This window comes from Arvicola amphibius, chromosome 2 (assembly GCF_903992535.2).
Source record: "Arvicola amphibius chromosome 2, mArvAmp1.2, whole genome shotgun sequence".
Lineage (NCBI taxonomy): Eukaryota > Metazoa > Chordata > Mammalia > Rodentia > Cricetidae > Arvicola > Arvicola amphibius.
The window spans coordinates 134,742,431-134,748,430 of NC_052048.2; the positions used below are offsets into that span (position 1 = coordinate 134,742,431).

The window sequence follows — 6,000 nt, forward strand, 5'->3', positions numbered from 1 at the left end:
ATTAACCATGGCTATGAACTCTTATATTTTTTGGTTGTGAGCCTAGCCTTTAACGGCTAAGCCATTTCTCCAGCCCTGTGACTCTGATATGCTACCAGAAACATTAAGGAGCCAAGTCTTAGTTAATTGTAGCGTCGCCAGGGCTGAGATGTCCATCGTGGCTCCTACTTCATTAGAGAGCAACCATTGATACCAGGACCATCCTGATCCAATAGTAGAATTTTGATTAGACTGATTATAAAGGTATTGGTGACGCCCTAAAACGAGTGGCATTTTTAGGAGTGGATGCACCTCCCAACGGTACCATAGACTCCACTCTCATGGCCAAGGTGGTAGCATTACTGGGCCCTCCTCACCCTGAGGTGGCACCCTGAGTCACCTGGGCTAATGCTGCGCCCAGGGACCCTATCCCAACTTTACTCTGCATCAGGGGATCCATCCAATTGGTCAAGTTCTTGCGTAAAAGCCTTATGCAGGATCCCTTCCCCTCAAGGGAGAAGCACATAGTCCCATTTAGGGCTATCTTTGTAGCATTAAACAACTCCTGTTTAGCATCTGAGTTAGGCAGACAGGATGCCTCCAGATCGCAGGAGGTGGAAAACAGTATGGGCAATATGGAAGAATTAGCATGAACAGGCATCGGCATGGGCCAGGCCTTCGTTACCACCCATAATGTCATTGGACTCGTGTTCAGCAGGGCTGTCTCCATTGCCAGGATCAGCATCCATGTTGTTGCAGCCCGCATCTTCAGCTGTTGGTGTCAGGCTCCTTGTCAGCCGTGTCAGTACCCAATGAGGGACTTCTTGACTCTGTGGAAAAACACAAACAGCTCCCCCGGATCCCGCAATGACTGGATCCGGTCCATACCATTTATTATCCAACACATCTTTCCACATAACAGATACTCCCTTATCTTCGGGGGTCATGTTAGCAAGTCTATCAGCCGCTGTTCGGCCTTGACCATCAAAAATTAAAAAATTAAATGTAAAAAATGCCAAGGCAATTCTATCCCTGGGGGATGCTGTTTCTGCTATTCCCCCTTTTTGTTTTGTTAGAATATCTTTGAGGCTTCTGTTAGCCCTTTTAATAATCCCCTGGCCTTGGGGATTATATTTTTTATATTATATATATTATATTCATTTTATATATTTTATTATATTATATTATATCATTTTATATTATATTATATTATATTATATTATATTTTATTTTTCTCTGTCCAAGGGCTCTCTTTGGCCCATTTTCCTGGACTTAACTTTTGGATCCTTTTTCTTTTTCCTTTTCTTTTTCTTTTTCCTTTTCTTTTTTTCTTTTAGGCCTATCCAAGTCTCCCCCTTTTGATTCCGATTCTGATAAGTTGTCCTGGTGTGTCATTAATGCCTCTCTACCTTTTCTAACAAGATCTGCATTATCACCCTCCCGTAAGCAGTTGCCTATTCTTTCCTCATATTTAGCTCTTTCCAAGTCCTGTTCTAATTTTTCCCATGAAGGCAAGGTGAAATCCCCAGAGACCGCGAACCACGGTGCGTTCTGGTCAATGTCCTTTACGACCGTTATCAATCTTCCTTAATGTGCACTTATGCACGGGAGCCCTACCGGGGAGCCGCTTAATTTACGGCAGTCTTCTTAGAGAAAAGCCGTTTTATCTACAACGGACTTACTTTCGATTCTGACTAGGCGCTGTCGCAATAACAAAGGCACTCTCTTGACCAGGCTTCTGGCAGCTCAATCAAAAACAACACAGGAACACACAGATCACAATTACCACAAAAGCTAGGCAGAACACTTCAGGGCTCAACTCCAGCAATCATCATTTTTTTTTTTTTTTTTTGGAGACTTGCTTACCGACGCGTCCCGCCCCGCGTGTTGAGTTCTGGATCCTCTGGCCCCTCGCCCGGTGACCGAAAGATGTCCCGGCGTCCCGGGGTTCCGGCACCAGTTGCGGCGAACCCCCCTGGCCAGCAGGGAAGAACAACCACCGAGTTGAGGATTCTTCTCAAATCACGCTTTATTGGAGCCTCTTGGTTAAGGGGAGAGCTGGAAACGAGGGGCCCCCAGCACTAAACGGCAGCTGCTTATATAGGGAGAGTGGACACGGGTCATGCCTGAGGGAGGTTCTGTCTAGAGCCTTGCCTAATATGGAGTTGTTTACTCGGCCCTGCAGGGGCTCAGCGCCATCTTGTGATGGTGGCCGGCAAATCGGCTCCCTGCAATATTCACCAGCTCTCTGTTTACTATGGCTTCCTTCATTGCCTAAGCTCAGCTTTCCTAAAAATAACTGACAAGGAAAAGAAACTCTATTCAGAATATAGTGTATGTAAAAAAGAAATAATTTTTATTACCAATAAAAGAAAAAAAATTAAGTGGAGTGTGGTGTTGCTCACTTGTAATCTCGAGCTGGAGAGGCAGAGACAGGAGAATCTCTGGGACTATCAGCTTGTCCTATTTGGAAATCCCCAGGTCACAGAGAGAAATTTTCAAAACCAAGGTGAATCACTTCTGAAGAAAAACAGCAAACGTTGTCTCCTGGCCTCAACATAAACATGTACACACATCCTTCATCTGTGAACACACACATGCAAACACGTACACTACAAACACACTGTACATCATAAATATCTATAAACAATTTTTGTTTTACTAATAATATCTCAGTATTGATGAAGTACAAATACACAGGCACATGGAATTTTCATGTAAGACTCATTAAGTACTATAGTAAAAAGGGGAATTTTAAATTCATAGTATTTTTATGGATCCAGAGAAACTACACTTAGAAAAGAGAATTAAAGCTGCAATGGGACAGTTGAACTATTTTTGATAGCTGAGAGTAGATTAAATTCAAAAGAAAAATGTAAAGAGTCAGTATCAGTAAGGAGCTTCCTTTGAGTGACCTCAGCATCAGGGAACATTTATGATATAAAGTAAAGAGGAGAGAGTAAGAAAATTTCTGTGGAAATTTCAACTATAGTGTAGAATGAAGTTAAAGGAATCAACAGCACTTGGCAGCAGAAATATCACAAGAATGCCCATGTGTAATACCAGTAATTTTATTTAAAATATGAAAACTCTTGATTTTCTACTTTAACTATTACAGAGTTTAAGAAGAATATGTTCTTTTGGAAAAATTATTTGTGGCTGCATCAGAATGTTGCCTCACAAACATCTGTCTGTCCAGCTCAGGAGGGGAAGACAATGGCCTCCTCTGATATTGTGGGCACCAGGAATTAACAGATACATACAAGCTGACACAATACTCATGAATATAAAAACAATAAATAAATCATTTTATGAAAAGTGTGAAAAATTATCTCTTTTTAAAAATCTGATGGCACATAGATTGCATGTGTTTCACCATATTGATTATTCTGTTATCAGAACTGATTTGTATCAGAGGAGTAATTGTGGGATAGACATTCATCACAATCTTCTGAACACTCAGGGTGACTGGGTCATACATCCATAACAGGACTGCAGTGGATGAGATTATGAATTCCACCCAGTATGTGACCACAAAGGAGACCACCAGCAGCAAAATGGTCTGGGTGGCCCTTTTCTCAGGAGATGCTCTCAGGTGGCTGAGGCTGTGAAGATGCTTATGTTGCCTCTGATGTCTGAACAAGATAATCACCATGTATGCACTAGTGGCCAGCATAACTCCTACAAGAAATACATCTCTGGAGGTTGACACTGTTAAAATCAGTGCCCTGATGATGTAGTTCATGGAGAACAGTGAACAGAATTTAATGACCTTCATCTGGTTGGTCTTGCTCATGTTGGTAAAAGCACCAGCATATAAGATGTGGTTGATACTGAATAACAAGTTAAAAGACCAAATAAATAAGAAAGCAGAAATCATGTGTTTTTTTAGTTTATATTTAAATTTTGCCAACAAAGAGGTACTGGGACTGATAGTGACAGCCTGGAACACACTCAGGAGGCAGGTGACACAGATGGAGAGGCCTCTCATCACCCTGCTTATATAAAAATTTGTCTTGCATTTGAAGTCATTATCAATGTTTAGTGACTCAAATATGTCCCAAAGCCAAATATCCCCTCCTGTGAGGATCAGCACTATATGGATGAAGGTCAGTTGAAAGGAGATCATGTCCATGGGCTTAGGTCTATGATCTAGAATTATGAAAGTATAAAAAACAAGGAGAAACATGTTGGCCAGGAGTCCAAGTCCAGCTTGGAAATTAAGAACAATCCTTAATGAGGACATATGTAGAAATTCTATTCACCTTAAAAACATGAAAAGAAAGAATGAAATTTATGCCCTGGCAATGCTGAAGCATGCATGTGCAGCCCATATATGGTGGTTCTGTTGACCTTGTCCATATTGGGTTTCATAGTCTAAGTTGATGAGGACGACTGACCAGATTTCTTCCTCAAGAGCACACCAGATCCCAATACAGATGGTTGTGGAAATCTATTTCAAATATCTGAAAAAAATAATAGAGTATTCAGCAAACTTTTGATTAACTGGTCAGTATGTCTAAATCATCATTCTGTTTTGCCTATTTATCCTTGATTAACACATATCTTTATTTTTTGAAGTTTCACATTAGACATGGCCTATGTTTCTAAATAACCTCAATATTTCTCCTGGCCATACAACATATTGAGCATGATAAATGCATTCTTAGCCATATCCTATCAAAATGCATACTATGTGCTTGTATTGCACCTAGACTGCATGCCTTAGAAATTGAACCCTACTGATCTGACTTACATTTCCTCATATTATAGTTAACACTGGAAACAGCAGTGATGAGAATACAGGAGCATTAATCATATTTGTGCAACTGATTAAAAATTATGTTGATCTGGGGAAAATCACAAAATATATCCAAAAGAGTGAGGTGAGTCAGTTTTATATTCCATAATTTTAATAAGCTCCATTTTACAACTCTCCATGTTTTCATTCATAATTCTAATGGATTTACAGTTGATAATTCATGATAATCCCACTATTTTAATCAGTGGTATGTCTATTTCAATTCATTTATTTTTATTTTTCAATGAACTCACCACTCTAGAATCTGGAAATGAAGACAATGATACAGTTGGAGTTCATTAGTCCACTTTCCACACCGTATTAATTGTGTAACCATTATTGTTATAAATGCTCCTAGTTCTCTCCCAGTTTACTTCCCATCCCATTTAAAACTTGTGTGATCTCTACTTATGGTTTAAAGAACAAACACTCAGCTATCAAGACAAATGTTATTTTTCACAGCAGGACAATGGTGGGGAGTAAATCATTAATAGTATTATTTTCTTGGGGTTTTTTCACCCATCCCTTGATACTTTACCTACCTACTCCATCTTCTGTAATTAAATCCTCCATTTTAACTAAGAAACTCCAATTTTCTCATTTTCCGATTCAAATCTATGATATCCTGCTACTCCCCTATAATTTCTACCCACCTCCTTCTATATGTTCTTCCCTCCTCCCTGTTAAGGAGCCCACCCTTTCACATTTCCCTGATAAGATTACTTGCACCCTTTTATTCTTCTCTCCATTGCTACCACGATCAACCCCCTCTTGGCCATGGCCCCATTTTGCTTTCCTGATATCTGTGGTTTACAAAGGCTAAATACACACATCTGAAGATGTGGAGCTTGGAGACCCCTACAAGAGAGAGCATGTGACACTAAGAAAAACACTGCTTTTAACACAATGTGAAAAACATGAACTTGCCAAAGATGACCGCATAGTGAACCTGTTTTAGAATCTCTGTTTTAAAAGAGATTCCTCCCCACGCAGTGGAAATCAAGGGTCCCAGTGTTATCATATCTCAACAACACATAGACAGTTTTATAAATTCAACAAACAGTCTTAGTTGCGGCTTTTGTTAGTTATTTAATGTGGTTACCAGTATGATTATTTTATCAAATTAGTATGATTTATTACTTTAAATTCAATTCTGTGATAGAGAAATAGAAAACTATACCAACTAAAATTCTTGTAAGAAAGAGTGGCCAATTGCATTT

The 6,000-nt window shown here is 39.6% G+C and overlaps 1 pseudogene; it reads right to left on the minus strand.

Moving 5' to 3' along the window:
- Positions 1 to 3,307: 3,307 nt before the first annotated feature.
- On the minus strand, positions 3,308 to 4,255 carry LOC119806967 (annotated as a pseudogene).
- Between the last annotated feature and the right edge of the window lie 1,745 nt (positions 4,256 to 6,000).